Raw genomic sequence first — 10865 nt, forward strand, 5'->3', positions numbered from 1 at the left:
TCTAATAATACTGCCTAAGGGAAGCATGTATAAAGTGAATAAAATTGGTCCTAGCACAGAACCTTGTGGAACTCCATAATTAACTTTAGTCTGTGAAGAAGATTCCCCATTTACATGAACAAATTGTAATCTATTAGACAAATATGATTCAAACCACCGCAACGCAGTGCCTTTAATACCTATGGCATGCTCTAATCTCTGTAATAAAATTTTATGGTCAACAGTATCAAAAGCAGCACTGAGGTCTAACAGAACAAGCACAGAGATGAGTCCACTGTCCGAGGCCATAAGAAGATCATTTGTAACCTTCACTAATGCTGTTTCTGTACTATGATGAATTCTAAAACCTGACTGAAACTCTTCAAATAGACCATTCCTCTGCAGATGATCAGTTAGCTGTTTTACAACTACCCTTTCAAGAATTTTTGAGAGAAAAGGAAGGTTGGAGATTGGCCTATAATTAGCTAAGATAGCTGGGTCAAGTGATGGCTTTTTAAGTAATGGTTTAATTACTGCCACCTTAAAAGCCTGTGGTACATAGCCAACTAACAAAGATAGATTGATCATATTTAAGATCGAAGCATTAAATAATGGTAGGGCTTCCTTGAGCAGCCTGGTAGGAATGGGGTCTAACAAACATGTTGATGGTTTGGATGAAGTAACTAATGAAAATAACTCAGACAGAACAATCGGAGAGAAAGAGTCTAACCAAATACCGGCATCACTGAAAGCAGCCAAAGATAACGATACGTCTTTGGGATGGTTATGAGTAATTTTTTCTCTAATAGTTAAAATTTTGTTAGCAAAGAAAGTCATGAAGTCATTACTAGTTAAAGTTAATGGAATACTCAGCTCAATAGAGCTCTGACTCTTTGTCAGCCTGGCTACAGTGCTGAAAAGAAACCTGGGGTTGTTCTTATTTTCTTCAATTAGTGATGAGTAGAAAGATGTCCTAGCTTTACGGAGGGCTTTTTTATAGAGCAACAGACTCTTTTTCCAGGCTAAGTGAAGATCTTCTAAATTAGTGAGACGCCATTTCCTCTCCAACTTACGGGTTATCTGCTTTAAGCTACGAGTTTGTGAGTTATACCATGGAGTCAGACACTTCTGATTTAAAGCTCTCTTTTTCAGAGGAGCTACAGCATCCAAAGTTGTCTTCAATGAGGATGTAAAACTATTGATGAGATACTCTATCTCCCTTACAGAGTTTAGGTAGCTACTCTGCACTGTGTTGGTATATGGCATTAGAGAACATAAAGAAGGAATCATATCCTTAAACCTAGTTACAGCGCTTTCTGAAAGACTTCTAGTGTAATGAAACTTATTCCCCAATGCTGGGTAGTCCATCAGAGTAAATGTAAATGTTATTAAGAAATGATCAGACAGAAGGGAGTTTTCAGGGAATACTGTTAAGTCTTCTATTTCCATACCATAAGTCAGAACAAGATCTAAGATATGATTAAAGTGGTGGGTGGACTCATTTACTTTTTTTGAGCAAAGCCAATAGAGTCTAATAATAGATTAAATGCAGTGTTGAGGCTGTCATTCTCAGCATCTGTGTGGATGTTAAAATCGCCCACTATAATTATCTTATCTGAGCTAAGCACTAAGTCAGACAAAAGGTCTGAAAATTCACAGAGAAACTCACAGTAACGACCAGGTGGACGATAGATAATAACAAATAAAACTGGTTTTTGGGACTTCCAATTTGGATGGACAAGACTAAGAGACAAGCTTTCAAATGAATTAAAGCTCTGTCTGGGTTTTTGAGTAATTAATTAATAAGCTGGAATGGAAGATTGCTGCTAATCCTCCGCCCCGGCCTGTGCTACGAGCATTCTGACAGTTAGTGTGACTCGGGGGTGTTGACTCATTTAAACTAACATATTCATCCTGGGGTGGAGCTAAGGAGACTCCACCCCAGGAAGGCAGCAGGCCCGGATAAAGTGTGTCCCAGAATGCTTAAGGCCTGCGCCAACCAACTGGGGGAGTCCCTCCAGCATGTTTTCAACCTGAGCCTGCGTCTTGGAAAGGTCCCAGTCACGTGGAAGACATCCTGTGTCATTCCAGTTCCTAAGAAGGCACACCCGAAGGAGCTGAATGACTACAGGCCAGTCGCTTTGACATCCCATGTGATGAAAACCATGGAGCGACTGCTGCTGAGCGTCCTCAGACTTCAGGTTAGACATGCTGAGGACTCACTGCAGTTTGCATACAGGGAGAAGGTGGGAGTGGGGGACGCCATCCTCTACCTCCTTCACAGGGCCCACTCTCATTTGGACAGGGTTAACAGCGCTGTGAGGGTCATGTTTTTTGACTTCTCCAGTGCCTTCAATACCATCCAGCCCCTGCTACTGAGAGACAAGCTCATGGAGATGGAGGTGGACACTCATCTGGTCACCTGGATCACTGATTATCTAACTGGAAGACCACAATACGTTAGATTCAGTAACTGCACCTCAGACACAGTGATCAGCAGCACTGGAGCACCACAAGGAACTGTGCTCGCTCCAGTTCTGTTCACTCTGTACACATCAGACTTCAATTACAACTCGGAGTCGTGCCACATGCAGAAGTTTTCAGACGACACTGCTATTGTGGGATGTGTGCGAGAGGGACAGGAAAGAGAGTACAGGGCCCTGATACAGGACTTTGTGGAGTGGTGCAAATCAAACCACCTGCAGCTGAACATTACCAAAACAAAGGAGATGCTAGTGGACTTTAGAAGGTCCAGGCCCACTCTGCAGCCAGTCTCCATTGAGGGGGTCGATGTGGAGATGGTCCGGTCTTACAAATATCTGGGGACACTTATGGACGATAGATTGGACTGGTCAGCCAATACTGACACCCTCTACAGGAAGGGACAGAGCAGACTGTACTTCCTAAGGAGGTTAGGGTCCTTCAGGATCTGTCATAAACTCCTGCAAATGTTCTACCAGTCTGTGGTAGCCAGTGTCCTCTTCTCTGTGGTGGTCTGCTGGGGGAGCAGCATGAAGAGGAGGGACGCCGGGCGACTGGACAGGCTGGTGAGGAAAGCTGGTTTAGTGCTGGGAACAAAGCTGGAGACACTAACATCAGTGGCAGAGAGGACCCTCAGTAAACTGCTGGCCATCATGGACAATGTTGAGCACCCTCTGCACAGTGCCATCATCAGGCAGAGGAGCTCATTCAGTGGCAGAATGCTGTCCCAGTCCTGCCACACGGACAGATTTAGGAAGTCTTTTGTCCCTCAGGCCATCAGACTGTTTAACTCTTCCCAACACAGCAAAAAATAATCCTGTGATACAGATTACTGAATAGACCTTTTATTGCTTTTTTTTTTGTACTACCAACGTTTACACTGTTTACTTCTTTGCACAACCTACACTGTTTATACTGTGTACTGTTTACATCTGCACTACCTCCTTATTACTGCATTATTACACTATATTTACTCCTCCGTTATATTCTGTGAGACTGGATGCTGACCAAATTTTATTTTTATTTTAGTTAGTGTTTTTTATTGAGTGGTCTATTTTCTTTTATTTATTTAATCTTATTTGTGTGTCTGGTGTAATGTGTGTGTCTTGTCTAATGTGCAAGTTGCTGGATGCCTTGAATATACTGTCTGTCTGTCTGTCTGTCTGTCTATCTATCTATCTATCTATCTATCTATCTATCTATCTATCTATCTATCTATCTATCTATCTATCTATCTATCTATCTATCTATCTATCTATCTATCTATCTATCTATCTATCTATCTATCTATCTATCTATCTATCTATCTATCTATCTATCTATCTATCTATCTATCTATCTATCTATCTATCTATCTATCTATCTATCTATCTATCTATCTATCCCTTGTGTTTTTTAACCAGTTCCTCCAAAAAATAAATAAATAAATAAACATAATCATACTGTATTGCCTCAAATTAAAAAGTTGAGGCGGGGTACACAAAGAATGGGATCCATGCCAGAGAGAACAGGTTCCACACGTGAATGTACTAAATGAGAAAACTGATTATTTTGTGATTATTTACTGGTAGGTGGCATAGCGGATTAGTGGTTAGCATTGTTGCTTCACAGCAAGAAGGTCGTGGGATCACTTCCCACCTGGTCCTTTCCTGTGGAGTTTGCATGCTCTCCCTGTATTTGTGTGGGTTCCCTCCATGTGCTCCAGCTTCTTCCTACTTTCAAAAACATGCAGGTTAGGTGAATTGGAAACTTTAAATTGACTGTGGGTTAATGAAAAAAATAAACAGACCCACAGTATTTTATTTATTCAAGTGTGATTAGTTAGTTAGTTAGTTTTTTTTTTTTTTTTTTTTGGTAAAAAAAATCTGGAATTAAAAAAAAAAAAAATTTTGGGGTGGATCATTAAAAAGGAGACAGCAAATAATTTAATGAAACTTATTTTTAACATTGGCAGTTGAAAGGTTGTGAGTCTTGGTGCTCTTCTATTGAACTGATTGATTGATTAGCTGACAATGATTGATTTTCCCTGGCAATTCTTTTTGTTCCCTTCTGACAAGCTTCTGCCCGCACGTCTTTCATTAAAAAAATCTCCTTTAACAGTGGAATATCCGGATAAAATGCTGAAACCGACTTCTTCTGAAACTTCTCTGTTCTCCCACGACGTCCTGGATCAATAGAGCCTGAAATGTGGAGGTTTTCAGCTTGAACAGGCTGGCGACGGCGGCTAAGAGCGCTGAGCGACGTCTCGCACCATGAAAAGTCCTTAAAGCGACAGAATCACCTCAAAATCTCTCATCAGCCATTAAAATTTTCACTGAAAACCAGCTTAATTTTTCGAACCGTGTCCACTTCGATGTGTCTCACAGGTTTAGAAAAAATTTTGATCAAACAACACGCCAGTCTCTCAGCAACTTCTCAGACAAAGGAATTCTGACGAGGGGCTGGACGACTCCTCCCACAAGGAGTGCTCACAGGCGAATGACGTCACCGACAGGCGTGGAAAAACTCACGCATGCGCACGAGGGTTCAAGCATGTCTGACGTAAAAACATATGAATGAAATCCATATAGTTTTTGAAAAAAAATAAAAAGGACCGTTACTTTATTGACAGCCCTCGTATATATATATATATATAATTTTGACGATATGTAACAGATAATAGACAAACTGATTCCAGAAAGGGCCAAGAGGGTGCCGGTTTTCTTTGTAACCATCCACTGCACCAGGTGTTTTCACTGCTTAACTGATTCCATCTGCTCAAAGTGATGTTAATCAGTGAAATAACCTGGTGCAGTGGATGGTTACAAAGAAAACCGGCACCCTCTTGGCCCTTTCTGGAATCAGTTTGACACCTGTTCTCTAAACACAAAAACTGGATAACAAGGTTTAAAATGTTTTGTGTGGTTGTGGCCCCATCTTGTGGCCAATGTAATTTCATCACAGAAAACAGAGTCTGAAAGATGACACTAAGAAAATTCATATATGAAATAACCAGAAATTGTTTAATCCTTTTTCAGTGGACACATTATCTTGGCTGTCTTAGAAATTTAAAAGTAGCATTATTCAAAAGGCTGATTTGTCAATATCTTCATTTGATTTGTTGGTATGCTGTGTGACTCCCACTTTACTTACAATTGTGGTTTCAGTGGTTAAACAGGCAGTTTTTGGGGAAGGAATTCCATGATGCCTTAAGTAAACATTATAACTGATCAATGACAGAGGTACAGAGGGAAAAATACAACTACTGAACACGTCACCATTCTTCTCAGTAAATATATTTCTAAAGGCGCTACTGACATGAAATTTTCACCAGATGACAGTAAAAACCCAAATAATCCACAGATGCATGGAAACCAAAACAAATAAGTACAGAATTTAAGTTATGTGTAAATAAAATGGAATGGCACAGGGAAAAAGTATTGAACATGCTTACTGAATTTTATTTAGTACTTCATACAAAAGCCTTTATTGATAATAACAGCTTCAACATGCTTCCTGTACAGAAAAACTAGTCACATGCATTGCTCAGGTGTGATTTTGGCCCATTCTTCCACACAAACAGTATTCAAATCTTGAAGGTTCTGTGGACCTCTTCTATGAACTCTGATCTTTAGTTCTTTCCATAGATTTTCTATTAGATTCAAGTCAACTGGTTGGCTGAGCCATTCTTGCAGCTTTATTTTCATTATCTGAAACCAGTTGAGAGTGTCCTTGGCTGTGTTTGGGATCATTGTGTTGCTGAAATGTTCACCCTCATTTCATCTTCATCATCCTGGTAGATTTTTATCTAGAATGTCTCGGTACATTTTTCCATTCATCCTTCCTTCAGTTGTATGAAGTTTGCCAGTGTCGTATCCTGAAAATCAGCCCCACACCATGATGTTCCCAACTCCAAACTTCACTGTCGGTGTGGTGTTTTCGGGATTATGTGTAGTGCCATTTATGGTTTGTGTTATGGCATCCAAAGAGTTAAATTTTGGTCTCATCTGACCAGACTGGATTCTCTCAGTGTCTCACAGGCTTGTCTAAATTTTGTGCAGCAAATTTTAAACAAGCTTCAACTTGCTTTTTTTCAGCAATGGACTCTTGCATGGTCAGCGTGCATACAGGGCATGGCGGTTGAGTGCATTTCTTAATGTTTTTGTTGAACCAACTGTACCTCCTAATTCCAGGTGTTTCTGAAGTGGTTCTTGGCTATTGGACAACTCTTCTAATAATTCTTTTCACTCCTCTGTCAGAAACCTTGCAAGAAGCACCTGGTCATGGCTGGTTTATGGTGAAATTGTTGGGGGTTTTTTTCACTTCTGGATTATGGCCTCACAGTGCTCACTGGAACATTCAGAAGTTTAGCAGTCCTTCTGTAACCAAAGCCATCAGTACGTTTTGCAACAATAAGGTTGTGAAGATCTTGAGAGACCTCTTTGCTTTTACGCATCATGAGATGTTACTCGTGTGACACCGTTGTAATAAGACACCTTTTTATAGGCCATCAGTTGGGACTGAACTAGCTGATATTAATTTACACTGACACAGGGCAGGACTGCTTACTTTCCTTGCCTTTTTTCACCTCCCTTTCTTTATGTGTTCAATACTTTTTCCTGCATCATTTCACATTATTACACATAACTTAATTGTTGGACATCTACGGTTTGATTTCTTTGTATGTGTGGATTCAGTCCCGGCATCATGAGTGGGCCTTAGGGTGCCTGGCCTGCTGTCAGAGTCAGTTGGGCCCTCCCTCGATAGACGAGCCTGTCAGTCACCTGCCAACTACACACACACACACAAAAAAATCACAGACTACCATGGTTACAATTTGTACAAATTTCCAGTATAGATGATTCATATTAATATTGATAAACACACTGTGCTTTATCTGATTTTTACTACAATAATTATAAATGATTCGATTGGTTCATAAAATGATCTGGGTAAATTGGAAATGTAACATGGAAATGATATGTGTCGAGTGTTGACTACATAGTTGATTACTTATGGAAGTGCATTGTAGTCACTGGATTTAAAAAAAAGAGACACCTATGAGAAGAGATGTCATAATTATGAAATCAGGAAAGGTGCCACATTGAGCATTGCTTCGCTCAGAACCACATACTGTGAAAAAAAACTGCTCAAAATAAAAAGATGGATGTACGGCATTTCTTTAATCAAGGACCACAGAGGGAGAGAGAAAGAGAGAGTGACAGAGTGTGACAGAAACGGTGAATTTCGCCATTACAGATAACTCACGTTGTGTATGACTTGTGTGTCCCGCTGTTAACAATAAAAAGAGTCAATGTTTAGCCTATACATGCATTTGGTGCATAAAGTTTTTAAATCCTATTCAGTAGCCCGATATTACAGGTGAATTTAAACGTGTTTAGGCTGTGCTTGCTCTACAGCTCTGTGCTTTGTTCATGTGAGTCAGACATGAGAAGATTGCTCTTTCCTTCTCAAACTACATTATAATTGCAAATTTAACAGTTCAAATTTTTAAATATCCTGGGGGAGAAACCCACGATTAAATCGGACTTTACACTTCTGGCCTAAAAAAAAATATATGAAAAAATGAAGGTGTCCCCATCAGAGCAATGCAAGGCCCGTCTGCCAGTCTGTGTCTGGCGCCGGGACTGTGTGGATTACTTGGGTTGTTACCAACATCTGGTGAAAATTTCATATCAATAGCACCTTTAGAAATATATTTACTGAAAAAAAAAGGTTACGTGTTCAAGACTTAGTTTACCTGCTGTGTTAATGGACTTATCGGACTTTTGATGCCCATAGCTGAATTTATCTTCTACTTATGGCTCTTACCTGACCATAGATGCTGACCTCGATGGGCATTTCAGCAAAACAGTTGTCCTTGACAGGTCAGCCAGAGGTCAGTCATTTATGTGAAGCTCAAGGTCATTGAGGTCAAATGTCAGATTGTCAGAGATATTACTGTCTTCATGGATACAATCACCGAGTCTGCCATAAGATGACAAGCCCATCAGCGCCTTCACAAATGATTAGATTTTACACAGTTCTGAAGTACTGTTTTCAAATGATAAGCGAATAACATTTGCTGACAAAAGCAAGACACAGAGGTTAACATAATTTAGAATTTCTCTGTGTAAAAGGGTTGCCAAGCATTTTTAACAGTAAATTTCACTTCATATATATATATATATATATATATATACACACCGTGAGGAAAATAAGTATTTGAACACCCTGCAATTTTCTCCCACTTAGAAATCATGGAGGGGTCTGAAATTTTCATCTTAGGTGCATGTCCACTGTGAGAGACATAATCTAAAAAAAAAAAAAAAAAATCCGGAAATCACAATGTATGATTTTTTAATAATTTATTTGCATGTTACTGCTGCAAATAATCAGTGTTAATATTTGGTACAGTAGCCTTTGTTTGCAGTTACAGAGGTCAAATGTTTCCTGCAGTTTTTCACCAGGTATTCACACACTGAAGCAGGAATTTTGGCCAATTCCTCCACACAGATCTTCTCTACATTAGCCAGGTTACTGGGCTGTCGCTGAGAAACACAGAATTTGAGGTCCCTCCAAAGATTTTCTATTGGGTTTAGGTCTGGAGACTGGCTAGGCCAATCCAGAACCTTGATATGCGTCTTATGGAGCCACTCCTTGGTTATCCTGGCTGTGTGCTTCGGGTCATTGTCATGTTGGAAGACCCATCCATGACCCGACTTCAGTGCTCTAACTGAGGGAAGGAGGTTGTTCCCCAAAATCTCGCAATACATGGCCCCAGTCATCCTCTCCTTAATACAGTGCAGTCGTCCTGTCCCATGTGCAGAAAAACACCCCCAAAGCATGTTTTCACCCCCATGCTTCACAGTAGGGACTGTGTTTTTGGGATGGTACTCAGCATTCTTCTTCCTCCAAACACGGCGAGTGGAATTAAGACCAAAAACTTCTATTTTAAATGGTCATGGGCAAACTTAGGACGGGCCTGGACGTGTGCTGATTTAAGCAGGGGATCCTTCCGTGCCATGCATAATTTTAGCCCATGACGTCTTAGTGTATTACCCACAGTAACCTTGGAAACAGTGGTGCCAGCTCTCTTCAGGTCATGGACCAGCTCCTCCCGTGCAGTTCTGGGCTGATTCCTCACTTTTCTTAGGATCATTGATACGCCACGAGGTGGGATCTTGCATGGAACCCCAGTCCGAGGGAGATTGACAGTCATGTTTAGCTTCTTCCATTTTCTAATAATTGCTCCAACAGTTGATCTTTTTTCACCAAGCTGCTTGGCAATTGCCCCGTAGCCCTTTCCAGCCTTGTGGAGGTCTACAATTTTGTCTCTGGTGTCTTTGGACAGCTCTTTGGTCTTAGCCATGTTAGTAGTTGGAGTCTTACTGATTGTGTGGGGTGGACAGGTGTCTTTATGCCGCTAACGACCCCAAATAGGTGCTTCTAATTTGGAATAATAAGTGGAGTGGAGGTGGACTTTTTAGAGGCGGACGAACAGGTCTTTGAGGGCCAGAATTTCTGATGATTGGCAGGTGTTGAAATACTTATTTGCAGCAGTAACATGCAAATAAATTATTTAAAAAGTCATACATTTTTTTGGGGGGGGGGGGGGGGGGGATTATGTCTCTCACAGTGGACATGCACCTAGATGAAAATTTCAGACCCCTCCATGATTTCTAAGTGGGAGAACTTGCAAAATCGCAGTGTTCAAATACTTATTTTCCTCACTGTATATACTATATATAACTTGTGGAGCTGGTACAGCAGTGTCAGATGTCAGGAAACAAAGTGAAGAGACGGAAATAAATAAAACAATTTATTTTTCACACCATATAGACATGCAGGCGTATCACACGAGTCATGTACAAGCAGACAGTTTTGACTTGTGGTTAAAACTTTAAGCAAACTAATTCCAGACAAGTTATTGCAATGAATGTCACCCACCACACCTTACAGTTACTGTGTGTTAACCACTGATGTCAGGAAACTATTTTTCCCATAATGCATTGCAGCATGTGTGTCTTTAAACGCTAAAACCTTCAAAATTAGTGCATTACTAATTTAAACCAAAATTGTCACCACAAGTCAAACTGTCTGTGCATGACTTGTGTGATATGCATGGAAGTCTGTGTGGTGCCAAGACAAAAAAAAAAGTCAGCTAGCTTCTGCTGGCAGAGAATTGAGTGCTGCCACTTGTAGCTGTCCGTCTAATTGTTTTTAAATGTTAAGCTTTATTCACTATGCCCGCAAAAATGTGTTAGCGGTCTAAACCAGTGGTGTCCAGACTATTCCAGAAAGGGCCGAAAGGGTGCAGGTTTTCTTTGCAGCCACTGACTCCAGCAGGTGATTTCACTGATGAACTCATCCCACCTGCTCAAAATGATGTTAATCAGTGAAATCACCTGCTGGAGTCAGTGGCT

At 40.6% G+C, this 10865-nt stretch overlaps 1 long non-coding RNA gene across 1 annotated transcript; it reads right to left on the bottom strand.

Moving 5' to 3' along the window:
• Positions 1–6322: 6322 nt before the first annotated feature.
• On the bottom strand, positions 6323–10428 carry LOC117513282. Its single transcript, XR_004561538.1, has 3 exons — positions 10417–10428; positions 8750–8754; positions 6323–7007 (listed from the first exon to the last, which is right to left on the bottom strand). It is a non-coding gene; the product is annotated as an uncharacterized LOC117513282 (long non-coding RNA).
• Between the last annotated feature and the right edge of the window lie 437 nt (positions 10429–10865).

This window comes from Thalassophryne amazonica, chromosome 7, assembly GCF_902500255.1.
Source record: "Thalassophryne amazonica chromosome 7, fThaAma1.1, whole genome shotgun sequence".
Lineage (NCBI taxonomy): Eukaryota > Metazoa > Chordata > Actinopteri > Batrachoidiformes > Batrachoididae > Thalassophryne > Thalassophryne amazonica.